The following is a 15,286-nucleotide window of genomic DNA, read 5'->3' on the forward strand; positions in this document are numbered from 1 at the left end:
GACCCATCTCTAAGCAGCAACCCTGCTGGTGGTACTTGCTGCATTTTAAAGCACATTTTAGCAAGGAACTATGCTAAGATCTGTATGCGCTTCATCTTTATAGAATCTCTATGATGTAGGAATAATAATGCCCAGTTTTATACTGAATAAAATGAAGCACAGTGAGATTAATTAGCTTGCCCAGTCACGCAGGCGAGGCCATGATATGAACTGAGATCTGTGACAACCAAGCAGAAAAGTGGCTGTATGTAAGGGTAATTTGGGCTTTGTATTACAAAAGGCAGTTGAATTATCCAAGAGTGTTCTGAGAATTGGCAACAAGTGTGTGAACAGGAATCCGGAGAAGTCTACTTGCACAGAGGGTGTATATTAAAAGTTTATGTTGAGTTGTAATGCCACTTAGTATCTTTCTGTTTTAATTTTTTTTCAAAATTAAAATCCTGAGTAAATAAACTACTGGTTCTGGATTCTTGCATAGTCTTGAAATTAAAGCCACTGTGAACCAAAGTTTGATGCCTAGGACAGGAACGTGTGCGTTAAATCTGCTTTCCCCTTACTTCTCAATTTAATATTTAATTTCTTTTCTGTGTGTGTGTTTTTTTTCTTTGAGGAAGATTAGCCCTGAGCTAATGTCTGCTGCCAATCCTCCTCTTTTTTGCTGAGGAAGACTGGCCCTGAGCTAACATCCGTGCCCATCTTCCTCTCCTTTATATGTGGGACGCCTGCCACAGCATGGCTTGCCAAGGGGTGCATAGGTCCAAACTTGGGATCCGAACCAGACGGAACCTGCGAACTTAACGGCTGTGCCAAGGAACTGGCCCCTCCCTTCTGTGAATATTTACACATCATATTCACAGAAAGGAAATCACCCACAGCACTTAGCCCAACTCTCAGTGGCTCTTCCCATACATTAGCCATGTCTATAATTTATCCATTCAGGTGGTCAACTTGACCCAAAATATAAATCAAAACAATACAATTAGTCAATTCAAACAGACAACTAGTTTGGCTGCTTTGTTAACTAATTTGACCGTTGCAACAACTTGCGAAGTCTGTGACATAGAAGACCCAGCCAGTCGAAGTCCTGGGGATGTTTTTCTCTGTTAAAATGCAGACCAGAGTGTGGGGCACTCCTGTGCCTTTCTTCTTCGTGGAATTAAGGCTCCTTTTATTGCCGTATTTCACCTCATGCCCCATTGAAAGGCATGGGCCATTTCCCTCCTCACCTGAGAGAACCGGGTTATTGATTACAGGTTTATCCCTCTTAAAAAGGTTCTCTTTAGACACTTCCTAAAGATAGGCGAATATCAAGTTATGGAAAGCTTTATCTACAAAACTCTATTTATTCTCTTTCTTGATATAAAATGCCTTATATTTACATAACGCATTTCACCTTCAAGGGGGCTTTCAAATTCACTTATAATCTTCACCACACCTTCATGAAGTAGGCAGGCATTACTGTGCCTATTGTACAGATCAGAGATGCTACCTGGTGGAGCCAAATTCTTCTATGTTTATTCTCTGCTTTTCTTCTTTTTGTCCTCCTTATCCCCAGCCCCCCCAAATCTTGAGGATTTTAATGGAAATCATTCTGGTTCCTATCAACTCCTCACTAATTTATAGAACGAGCCTGCTAGCTCGGCCACAGAAACTCAGAAGCAAATTTTCCAAGCTGAGTCTGGTGGAATGATGCCGCTACAGTCTTCTGGTTATCTCCGGTCCTGAACTGCATACTGTGAATTAGCATATTCTGAGTTCGTGCGTATGAAAAATTAGATGTTCACGAATTATACTAAGCCAAAGAAGTTTTGCCCAAACAACTTTATTAAAAGCATATTAGTGGCATAGTAAATTTTTCATTGGTCTTTGTTTGTTTGAAACATTGCCTATGAATTAGCATGTTAAGGCTATTTTTCTACAGCCAAACACAAGCCCAGAATCTATGCATGTGTTTGTTTTTGAGCTTGAGGGTCTTTTCTTTTAATGGAATAGGAAACACTTTACATGGAGTCGTGTGTTATCGGACAGAGAGCCTGAGCCATGAGAAATGTGCATGCAAAATGGATTTCTCTGGGAAAGAATCAAACAGACTTCCCCTACAACCCAAACCTTTCTTCCTCTGGAGCAGTCCTCTGGTCCTTCCCCGTCTTGGGCCTTATTAGCAGGGAGGGTGACGTAGGATGGCAGGGAGGAGGTAAAGTGACAAAAGAAAAGACTAGCAATCCAGTACTGTTTGAAACACATGATGTTTCCTACATTTATTTGACCTTTTCTGACCCTTCTTTGTGCAAGCCTCCTCTCAAAGAGAAGACTCCCTGCAGACAATCTAAAATAACGACACTGCACAAGAACGCAAAAAGAAATCGCAGAGCATGGCCAACGAGCACACACAAAGGTTGTCAGCGTCTCTAATCATCAGGGACATGCAAATCAAAACCACCATGAGCTAGCACCTCACACCCAGCAGGGTGGTCACTATCAAAAAAACACAAAAAAAAAACCAGAAAATAACAGATGTCAGTGAGGATGCAGAGAAATCAGAACACTGGTGGTGAGAAGGTAAAATGGTGCAGCCATTGTGGAAAACAGTATGGAAGTTTCTCAAAAACCTAAACATAGAAATGCCATGTGATCCAGTCATATCACTTCTGAGTATATTTCCAAAAGAATTGAAAACAGGATCTGCAAGAAATATTAGCACTCTTATGTTCATTGCAGCACTATTCACAGTAACGTAGAGTCAGAACCAACATAATTGTCCGTCAACAGATGAATGAATGAAGAAAATGTGGGAGGCCGGCCCTACGACCGAGTGATTAAGTGCGTGTGCTCCACTTCGGCAACCCAGGATTTGCAGATTCGGATCCTGGGCAAAGACCTACACACTGCTCTTCAAGCCATGCGGTGGCAGCATCCCACATAGAATAACTAGAACGACTTAAAACTAGGATATACAGCTATGTACTGGGGCTCTGAGAAGAGAAAAGAAAAAGAGGAAGATTGGTGACAGATGTTAGCTCAGGGCCAATCTTCCTCAAAAACAAAAAAGAAAGAAAAGAAAATGTGGTATATACATAAAAGAAATACTATTCAACCTTAAAAAAGAAGGAAATCCTGTCAAATGCTAAAACGTGGATGAACCTTAAGGACATTATATTAAGTGATATAGGCCAGTCACAAAAAGACAAATACTGCATGATTCCACTTATATGAGGTATCTAAAATTGTCAGGTTCTAAGAAACAGAAAGTAGAGTAGCAGTTGCCAGGGCCTAGGGGGAGGAGGAGAAAGGGGAGTTGCTGTTCAGTGAGTATAGAGTTTCATTTTTCAAGATGAGAAAGTTCTAGAGATCTGTTATACAACGATGTGCAGATAATTAACACTACTGTACTGTACACTTCAAATGATTAAGATGGTAAATTTTATGTGTTTTTACCACAATATAAATAAATAAGAGTACATATGCTTTGTTCCCAACAAGCCCAGGGTTTAGTGTAAGTGGGGGACTACAGAACAAATTCGTGAACAGCTGACTATGTAATTGCTGTGATCAGCATTGTGACAAAGGCTTCCACCAAGCACCATGGGAGTAAGGAGAGAGGCAAAGGGGAGCTGTGGGGAAAAGAACTGGTTAAAAACAGAAAAGAAAGGAGATCACAGAGGAACTACAATCATTTTCTTTTGTTTTTTGAGTCACATGCAGGCTCAATTTCTTGACCACTGTTGCAAGGTTGGCCATCTATTTCAGAGTTCTTTACCTTTCTCCTGCTCCAGCATGCAGGACACGTGATGTTCATATCAAGTGGTACTGGTAATTTCCCATGCATTAAATGTAACCCCTCCCCTTTCTCTCCCACTCAAATGAGCATGCCAGAATGTAAGAAAGCAATGGGTATGAAGTTATCAGAGAGCTGAAGATGAATTCACTCCCACTTACAGATAGATAGTTACTCACAAATTCTCCTCATTATTATTTCTAACAAACTATTTGCAGTACTTTCCAATTGATTCCTAGATTAGATTTATAAAACTGCATGCTGTTCCACTTCCCATCTGGGAGAACATATTCCAAAGAGAACAAAGTGTTAAAAGATGCCTCTTCGATTGAAGGCTACCAGCAGGAAGGAACTTACTCCTTGACTAAGTCACTCAGCCCCTCAAGGGTATGTCAGGCTCCTTTTTGCAGGAACACCTATTCCTAAAGATGTTCTTTAAGGATGTTGGGCATGAATGTGTAGATTTACTTTGTCTACAGAATAGAGATGAAGGTTTCTACTGGAATTAAAAATGTTATACGAGACTTGCAAAATCTAGTCAGTGACCTAAATTCAATTCACATATTTATACTATGATATATGTTTGGGAAGATATATAATTGATCAAGAAACATTTGTTTTCTCAAGGAGAAAACAATAAACAAAGCCTAGGAATTGTTCCAAGCCCTTTTCATATAGTAATTAATTTTATTCTAAAAGTAAAATATCAAAAAAAAAAGGTAGGTACTATTATTTTCTTAATTAGACAGATGAGGAAACTGATACACAGACAATTTGACTTGCCCAAGGTCCCATATAGCTAGAAATCAGCAGATATAGAAAAGCACTGAAATCATTACACGCAATAACCAAGATATGGAAACAACCTGTCTCCATCAATGGAGGAATGATAAAGAAGATGTGGTATATATATACACAATGGAATATTATTCAGCTATGAGAAAGAAGGAAATCCTGTCATTTACACTAACATGGATGGGCCTTGAGGACATCATGCTAAGTGAAATAAGCCAGACAGAAAAAGACAAATACTGAATGATATCACAAATGTGGAATCTAAAAGTATTGAACTCATAACAACAGAGAGTAGAATGGTGGTTGCCAAGGACAAAGGGAGGGACCACAAATGGGGAGATGTTAGTCAAAGGGTACAAACTTCCAGTTATAAGATAAATAAGTTCTGGGGCTCTAATGTACAACATAGTGATTATAGTTAATAATATTGTGTTATATACTTGAAAGTTGCTAAGAGAGTAGATCTTAAACATTCTTACCGCAAAAACGAAATGCTAACTACGTGACATGATGGAGATGTCAGCTAAGGCTATGGTGGTAGCCAGTTTGCAATATCCAAGTGTATCAGATCAGCACGTTGTACACCTTAAACTTACGCAATGTTATATGTCAATTATAGCTCAGTAAAGCTGGGGAAAAAAGAAAATAAAAATGCTGAAATCACCAGAGCTGGAAACGCAGCGTGGTTATTTGAAGAGGTGCACGACTCCGCGTAAATGGAGGCAGTGCTCTCCCTGCTATGCAGTAGCTTAAAGGAAGGAGGAAGGCTACCTTTTGGAAATAATGATCTAGTGTGGGCTCCACTGCAGGCAAAGCACATGAAAAATCGTCAATGATCATCTCATTTCCATATATGCTTTTACTCTGCCAAGATTTTAAAAATTGTGTTTCCTGTACATACCCCGGGGTATGGAGAGAATGCTTAGCTCTAGGAGGATATACATAAAGCCATATGTATATGCACATAAATATATATGGGTTAGAGTAATTGATCAAATGGAGACCTAGGGGTTTTTTTCCCCCAACTCCCTATACTCCAAAGAAATAAACAAGGCAAAATATTGACTAGCAAAGTTCTCATTCAATCTTAAGGTCTTGATGACTTCAAGACAAACCACAGTGGCTTTGTGCTGTTTATGAGATCATCTAACCTCTCGACTGAATTACCGCTCTATAATCATAGTCTCCTATTTATTACCCTGTGTACGGCACTCCATTATCTAGAGTGCTGTCAGAAAATACCTTCCCAACTGCTGAATTACCCTAATCACAATTCTTGTCTAACGCAGCCCTGCTCTGGGCTGTGGGGATGGGAGAAGGAGCACAGGGGAGAGGAGAGTTCTGATGTTGCAGTGACAACTAGAAGAAGGTGCTTGACGTTTCCTCCATGCCCTCAGTCAGCGTGACTGCCCATTCACTCTTCCCTTCGCCCTAAGCCTGTATTAACCCAGTGTGGAATATGGCAATTTCCTAAGCCATGGCCATTAAAGTAAATACCATTTCTTCCCATCAGGCTCCGTTTAGCTGCTGTGCTCCTAATGCTTGTTCAGCTCATATTTCATGCCGAATATTTTAAAGATGGTGCTCAGAAATTGCCAAGAAGTGAGACTGTGAGATGCAGCGTTCCCATCCATCAAGGGAAGGAGTAGGCTGCAGGGATGTTGTGTTTTGTATTTGCTTTACATCCATTATGTGTTTCTTGCTGAGTCTGCCTTTTCTACAAATATTGAAGACTGAGCTGACTAATGACTCTCTATGAACACCAACTCACGTTGGTGATTATGCATCTTTGGAAAGTACTTAATAAATACTACTAAAAGACTTTGCTTTACAGTGACAGTAATCATGCCAAATGCGATATTGTGCTATTAGACTACGGCAATCTTGATTAGGTTTCAAGGTAACATCGAAAAGGTAATCCTATATTAGGTTGCCTAGAAAGATGCCCCATAAGCACTTAAAACACATAAGAGGTTTGAGTTCAAATAAAAACTGTGCTACCAGATGGTGACAGTAATTACTCTGTCCCCAAACTCAAATTGTATTTACCCTGCCTTTTGCCTAAGAAGTTGCCGATACAATATCCGGCTTTTCCACTGGAGCGCGCTGCTGCATATTTCCAGCTAGTACACATACATTAATGAATGAGTGATTTTATTAACAGTGGAAGACAAGAATATTTAAGTCATGATATTACACCTACTGCCTAATATAGATCATAAAGGACAAGGATAAAATTTAATTTGCAATAACTCTTTGGAGCCAGAGTAATAGTCGCCCAAGAGTTCTTTGTCAGAGCATCTTGGCTGTTCATTAAATACTCAGCCACTAAATTCTTTTCAACTCTGGCAGCAGCAGCCAGGGAACACTTTGGGAGCTCGATAAAAAGCATTCTCCTAATCTTCAAATTGTTGGAAAGACTCTTTAGCATCTGTTAAAATATTTTTTCCTTCTAATCTGCCTGAAACTAATAGGGAGAAGATTCTGAGATGTTTCTTAATTAAGCAATAAGAAATAGTGAGTGTGGTCTGTGCTGTGTTAATCACAGTTATAAAGCACAAAGAAAGGAAGAGTTAAGTACCCCCAAATCCTCAGGCATCTAATTTCCCTCTGAATATGTCTTACTGCTATTATTAAGAAATCTTTCTTATTTCAAAAGAGAAAGCTCCAAATGTGGAAGAGCCCAAATGCAAGGGTGGGTCAAGACTGTGAGGAATGCGGGAAAAAGCAGCAAATTCCTCCCTTTGGCCTGGAAAGAGGAGGGGGGACCGAGGCAGGTGGCAGTGTAGGGGCAAAGTGCCTCTTGCTTAGGCCCATTGTAATTTAGCCCTATGGCTGGATCTTATGGTAGCTCTATTCTGTTGAGGAATCTCCATACTGTTTTCCATAGTGGCTGCACAGTTTGCATTCCCACCAGCAGTGTGTGAGGGTCCCCTTTTCTCCACATCCTCTCCAACACTTCTTATTTCTTATCTTGCTAATTATAGCCATTCTGACTGGCGTGAGGTGATATCTCATTGTAGTTTTGATTTGCATTTTCCTAATAATTAGTGTTGTTGAAGATCTCTTCATGTGCCTGTTGGCCATCTGTATATCTTCTTTGGAAAAAATGTCTGTTCAGATGCTCTGCCCATTTTTCAATTGGGTTGCTTGTTTCTTTGTTGTTGATTTGTATGAGTTCTTCAAATATTTTAGATATTAACCTCTTATCAGATATATGGTTTGCAAATATCTTCTCCCAATTGTTAGGCTGTCTTTTCGTTTTGTTGGTGATTTGCTTTGCTGTGCAGAAGCATTTAGAACTATCACATAATCCAGCTATTCCACTTCTGGGTATCTATCCAAAGGACACAAAAACACTAATGCATAAAATATTTGCACTCGTACCTTCATTGCAGCATTATTCACAATAACCAAGACTTGGAAACAACCTAACTACCCATCAATGGATGAATGGATAAAGAAGATATACTAGCTATACACAATAGAATACTACTCGGCTATAAAAAAAAGATTAAATCTTGCCATTTGCAACAACATGGATGGACTTTGAGGGCACTATGCTGAGCAAAATAAGTCAGACGGAGAAAGTCAAATAGCGTATGATTTATCTCATAAGTAGAAGATAAAAACCACCAAAAAGCCCATAGACACAGAGATTGGAATGATGGTTACCAGAGGGGAAGGGGGGAGGAAGGAGGGTGAAAGCAATGATTAGGCACATGTGTGTGGTGATAGATGGTAATTAGTCTTTGGGTGGTGAACATGATGTACTCTACACAGAAATTGAAATATAATGATGCACTCCTGAAATTTATATAATGTTATAAACAATGTTACCTCAATAAAAAAAGAAGCAAATTCAGTTCATTTTATTTACAATTTTTAGAAATTTAGTAGAGAATCATTTCTTAATATAGAATCCTGCAAATGGTATGTATTTTTTTAAATATTTGCTATATATTGAGTACTTAAGCTGTGTAATCTATGTTAATGCAAAAACATGTACAGAATGGCTAAAATAGTGATAATACCAACAAAATAAGAAAAAGAAAATAATTTAGGCCCATGGCTTCTGGGCGTGGTCCGGAGAACTGCCTCCTTGCCCAAGCGGGAAGCACAATCATAGAGCTCCGAGATAGAAGGCACCAGGAGGCGGCGGCCCTAACCAAGGGGCGGCTTCACCCAAAGGCATTCCTTGTGACTCCGAGGTCCTCATTCAGCACACAGCTGGTAAACAAAGCAGATCTCAGAGCAGAAATCTCCTTCCCCAAAGCCAGTTTGTGACCCCTCTTTAAAATCACCAAAAAGGTAAGCACCTAGACCCTTAAACCTGCTTTCTCATCCCCTTTCTAAAACAAGGATTCAGAATTACCATGAACTCCTTACTGGCAAACCTGGGGCTTCCAGATAAGCCACGCAACTCCAGCTTGCCATCTCTTCGGGCCATCGACCCAGGAGTTCTTACTACACTTATTCAACGCTGAGATGAACACCAGGAGTTAACTCTGGAACAGTCTTCTATGCTGTTGTATCTCTTTTCTCACTTATGTGAAAAATTTACTCACGCCTTAGTTGACCTAATTTTATGGAATGATTTGTTAACAGTAGCTACCATAGCAGCGACAACAACAAAAACCTTTATCTGCTCCATCGTAATTGTGATTTTCATCCTCATAACAATTGGACGGAATAGGTGTACCATGCCACCCAGACACTGCATATTGTTTATGTTTTCACTTTCATTTGACATTTTATTCCACAAAGAGACCAATATCTATTGGTTTCAAACTCTACATGAAATATTAGAATCAAGTATACAGCTGGTGCTTTTGAACTTTCTCCTCCGTATAGTCAGTCCTCATGATTTGCGGATTCCATCTTTGCAAATTTGCCTACCTGCTAAAATTTATTTGTAATTCCAAAGTCAATACACAGGCACTTCTGAAGTCGTTCACAGACACGCATAAGCACAGAGCAGTGAGAACTTTGAGTTGCTTAATGTGCACATCCCGGCTGAGGTCAAACACAGTGATGCTGTGCCTTCTCATTTCAGTTCTTCCACCGTAAATGAATATGCTTTTCGCAGTCTATTTAGTGTCATGTTTTTCACATTTTTGTGCTTCTTGTTGGTGATTTTGCTGTTTAAATGGCCCCTGAGCATAGTGCTGAAGCACTGTGTAGCATTCCTAAGCTCAAGGAGTCTGTGATGTTTCTTACAGAGAAAAGACATATGTTAGATAAGCTTTGTTCAGGCATGTTGCATTGTTCTTGGCTGTGAGTTCAATGTCAATGAACTGACAATATATATTAAATAAGATGTCTTTAAACAGAAACACACATAAAACAAAATATTTGTATGTTGATGAAAATATTGTGGCCAGGGGCATGCAGGAACCTAACCCAGGGACAATGATTCAGTATTCGCTAATTCAGGGTTTGCTGAGACTCCATAGGACACAACTACCGTAAACAACAAGAATCAACTGCATCATCAAAATTGTTTACTTCATGTGCTCCCCTACTCATCTGGCTTTAACCAAAACTGACAGCTTCTGGGGTGGTCTTGAGGTTCAGGCACGTCCATTTGAAAGAAGATGTTTTCTTCCAGTCTCCTCTCCAGGATCTTAGATTATAGATTTTTTTAAAGTCTTTTGATCTCAGCCACAACTGAAGTTCTCTAAGGCAATTTTCCCCAACCTTCCCCTCCATATACGTGGCCTTGTGTTGTCAGTGGATGAGGCTCCTTGAGTCCAGGGGAACCCTGCCTGAGGGTTTTGACCAGCTTTGGCCCTGCCCACAGCACTGAGGGCTGAGAAAATCAGTATCTTGGGCTGCCTACAACTCGGTTCTAAGGACTAAGAGCAACTGAAATGAGCTATCACAAGGAATACTTGGAAACCTTCTAAAATTTTTCTGGCCTGGGGCCATATGTCTTCGTAGAACAAAGGGAATTGCTCTCCCACCTCAGTCAGTACCCAGAGCTACACAATTTACCAGGCCCACTGAAAAATGAAAATGTTGGGTGCCTTGTGCTGGGAAAAAAGTCCAGTTAGGGGTACCAAAATATAAACCTTTTTCCTTTCTTCTGTTGTCTTTCCCAACTTGTCACGGTGTTTTTTAATTTGCTATTTAATGTTCTAATGGAAAAATATTTACTATAGCATGAATTTTATTAGTCATCTTTATATTGTGTGCTGACAGTTTTACATGAAAATTTAAGAATATTTAACTCGTATGCGGAAATCACAAAAATGACACAATCTGTATTTCATAGCTTGTATGTGCATATATATTTTGTTCTTACCAGAATAGTAAAAATGCTGCACTAAACTAACTGTTTTCATTTCACTTCCTGATGGTCACACATTCTACCAACACTCTCTACCTTCTGAAGGACTGAGAGGAAAAGGAACTATGGGCCGCTTTATTTTTCCTTTCCTTCTGTGTCATGATTTTCAGGGTGAGTGGTTGACTTAACAGGAAAGTAACACGAGTAAGAAAAGATATGCTAAGCTTCTTTGGTCATTTTGTCACTTAGAACATTATCATCTTCTTTCTGCATTTGAAAAAGTTCTCATTCAAATGGAAACACTGTCCCTTGGAGCTATCAGCACCCCCACTTACCAGTCATAGGTGCAACAGGCTTACTGGTACTTGCTTTGGGTCTTGCTGAACTCTCTCACAAATCTTGGGGCCACCAGAATTTTGTGCTCAAGGAACATCACAAATGCTATGCGTGAAAGGAGTGGAGAGGGACAGCAGGATGCATGTTATGCACTTCTCCTCTGCTCATTATGCATATCACATCTGCCGACATGACGTGTTGCATAGTCCCATCAGACTTTACATACAAGCACAAGTTCAAAGATAAAATTATTAAGAATTTAAAGTGATGACAAAAGAGGATTAAAGCGACCATGGGGCCCTTTTGAACATGGGAGCCTGTGCAACTGTACAGGTCCCACCCCCATGAGGCTGGCCCTGGCACCAACCTGGCCTGGGCCATGAACCTGGAGCCCATGTCTGGCTTCTCAAATTACTCATGAAAAGTGTTTGCCAACCTAGACGGTCCAGTCTTGAAAATAAGGACACACTTCCTGGAGAATAATGAACCCTTAAAACAGTTAGTGAGGATGTTCAGCCTGAGTGCGTGCCAGTTATCAAAAAGAAAGCTCTGGGCCTTAACTTGCAGCTCACTGAGCAAATTGCAGAGAGTCACTTAAAAAGGCACTGAGATGATCTTGTGTACAAAAACGAAAACCTGCGATCTGGATCTGAATGAGATGCCACACAGGTGAGCTCAGCTCTGGAGAATACGTACACCTTTAGAAAGAAATGAATATCAGCAAGTTTTTCAAAACCAATGGTGCTTAGAGGGAATGATTTGAAGAAAAGAGGGCATCTCCAATGTCTAAATCTTCCTATTCAAAACAAGATTGAAGTGGGGGTGTTGGTAAGTAGAACAAGAGAAGGAAGAAGGAAAAGATCCTGTTTTAGGGGCAGCCACATGAGTACCTTTGAGAAGGAGGGAAGGTAGAAGATTTCACGTGAGGTGCTGTTATTTGAACTCCAGAGATGAGAGTCAGAGTTTAAACTTCAGAAAATGAGAGGAAGCAGTTGCCAGAAACTGGGAACGCAGGTAGTGAGGGGAGAACAGAAGAAAGGGAGGCTAACGTTGGCAGGAGGCTCTGCAGGGTGGGTGACAGGGGGAGGGATGAGGCGGAGGCCACAAATGGATACTAATTGATGCTTGGCTTTGCAGATTTGATTGTCCATCCAAAACCATTTGTGTATCTTTTATTTGGAATTGATTGCAACACACGTTACATATTTTGTGTATAGTAGTGAACAGATTCTAAGATGGTCCCCGTGACCCCCACCTCCTCGTTTCATGCCACTGTGTCTTTCCTCTACTTGAGTGTGGGTGGTGTCCGCAACTTGCTTTTAATTGAAAACAACAAAGGTGATAGGAAATATGTGACTACACATATCGGATTACATTACTTGAGATTGAAATGCCTGTCTTGGTGAAGGTGTCCCTCCCTTGGTGGCTTTAGGAAGCAAGCAGCCATGTTTGCGGGGCCCAAGGAGCAAGCAAGTGAGGACAGCAGAAGGAAGCCAACCTTTCACCGGTTGAGTGTCAGATGAGACCTCAGCCCTGGCTGAGACCTTGATTGCAGCCCTGTGAGCAGCAGTAGATAACTAATGCATGTATAGAGAACTTTATGAAGCTTACATTGACTTTGACAGGTCATTTCATATTCCTCCTAATTTTATCTTTTCTTCAAACTCTGCTGTCTTTTCCCTGCATGGATAACAAAGTTTTTTTTTTTTTTTTTTCTTTTTCTCCCCAAATGCCCCCAGTACATAGTTGTATGTTGTAGTTGTGGGTCCTTCTAGTTGTGGTATGTGGGATGCCACCTCAACACAGCCTGATGAGTGGTGCCATGTCCATGCCCAGGATCCAAACTGGCAAAACCCTGGGCCGCCGAAGTGGAGCGTGCAAACCCAATCACTCGGCCACAGTGCCAGCCCCAAACAATGTCTTAAATCATCTTTCCTTAACGTTTGAAACAAAATCGTAATATCTTTCCTTTTTTTTTTTTTCTAATTCTATCATAGTGTATGGAGGAGAAGGGACAGGCTCTGTTAAGTCTTTTCAGGGACAAAAATGGAGAAGACAACTCACTTCTGTATAGAAAGCATTCAAGTTGTGTAGAGTCATTATTCTGTAAGTAAATTTTTTCTGTTTTCACACTAGGATAAATGAAATTTGCATAATTTAAAATGAACGGGGGGGGCAAAATCTAGTTGGTTCACTTAAAAATGTAAATTGGGTGCTAAACAATAGAGACTGTTCTTTGTTCAAAAGTGATATCAGGGGTAGCCAAAGGCTAAGGAGGGCGAGGGGGGGTACTTTTGATTTCGTTCTTTTCCCTATATTCCTTGATGCCAATGCTAGTTTCTTATCATTCTATTTTGAAGCCAATCTGATTTTCCCATCTTCTGAACCTAAAAACAAAGCAGACAAGCAAACAAAAAGCTTTACCCCATCTTTGTGTCTTTTAATTCAGAATAAATTGCAAATCAAAGATGAAGAAGACACCGTCCAAGGTTATCAGTGTCCCTCTGTAATGATATAGTGGCTGGCATGATCAACTATCCATCACAGACAAGACTTCTCTACATGTGAGCGGGCAAGCTTTCTCGCAGGCTCGAGTGCTAATTAGAAGAGCTGATGTATTCTTAGGTTTCATTTAGCTGCTGAGAAACAGTGCTAGATTTAGTGTCCCGTTCTGTAACTAAATTATGTCAGGAACAAGTTATTATCAATTCCTCTGCTCCTTTTGCTTCATCTCTGTCCTTTTGATTTTTAATTGTCCTCTGTTTTAGCTTTTATTTACCTTAGTCAGCCAAAGTTTCTGAAGATAAGGGAAAAATCCTTGGAAAATGAGGTGGTCCTCCAATCCTTTTTATAATCACGAAATATGAATTTTAGATTCATTAGTTGAGGTTCAGTGAACGATTACTGAACAACTTCGATGTGCCAGCACCATGGTTAGTGTCTTCATACGTGTTACCTAACGTAGTCCTTTCTACCGACCCGTGAAGGAGGCATTACCACCCTTTATGAAAGGACCTTGAAGTTCAGAGAACATGTATAATTTGTCCAAGTTCCAGAACTAGCAAATGTTAGGAAAAGAACTTAGACCCAGCTTTCTGCTTTTGACTTCAGTGTTCTTTCTGTTATACCACACAGTTTTTCCTCTTTAGCTTAGAGGAGTCTTGAAGATGATTTAATTTCAATGCCCCAGTTTCACAGATGGGCAAAATGAGGCTCGGAGAGGCCCGGTTGGTTATCCAGGTTCACCCTGCCAGCAGATGGAAGACTTGGGGTTAGATCCCCCAGCCTCCTGTTCAGGGCGCGCAGTTCGGGCTCTCCCTATGCTTGCTTTCTTTATGGCCCTCTTGTGGTTTAACCCTTCGCATCTCCCTGATCTCTAGGGCCGTGTTGCAGATCTCGTCACTGGCAACATTTTGATGATCTCTTCCTACAGATGAGTTCCTAAACCTGACATTCCAGCTCTGAACTACCTCCTGAGTGCCAGTTTGCATCTTTAATTTCCTAAATGTCACTAATTCAAATAGTCAAAACTGTAATTTATTCATTCAATTATTTAACCAATATTTCCTAAGTGACTTCTATATGCCAGGCACTATTCTGGGCACTGGAAATGAACAAACATCCCTGCCTCTATGACACTCACTTTCTAGTATGGGGACAGGCAATAAACAAGATGAATAAAAAAGTGACAGTATGTTAGATAATGTTAAGCACTAAAGAGAAAAAATAAATCAGAGAGAAGGATATAAAGTGCCCCTGTGGGGAGTTGAATTTTTTGCAGGGTAGTCAGGAAAGGCCCCTCCAAGAAGGTGACTTTGGGGTAAAAACATGCAAGTAAGAGAGCAAGCCACGCATGTGTCAAGGAGGAGAGTACTCCAGAGAGGGAACAGCAAGTGCAAAGGACCTGAGGCAGAACGTACTATTTGAGGAACAGCCTGGAAACTGGTATGGCTGGCACAGAGTGAGCAAGATAGGGAAAGTGATAGGAAATGAATTCAGAGAGAGAAGGAAAGGGGCAGATTTTGTGGGTCTTTTAAGTCATTGTAAGTTTTTGACTCTGAGGTGTGATTTGAGGATTTTGAGTGGGT

The sequence above is a fragment of the Equus przewalskii genome, chromosome 16, assembly GCF_037783145.1.
Source record: "Equus przewalskii isolate Varuska chromosome 16, EquPr2, whole genome shotgun sequence".
In the NCBI taxonomy this organism is placed as follows: domain Eukaryota; kingdom Metazoa; phylum Chordata; class Mammalia; order Perissodactyla; family Equidae; genus Equus; species Equus przewalskii.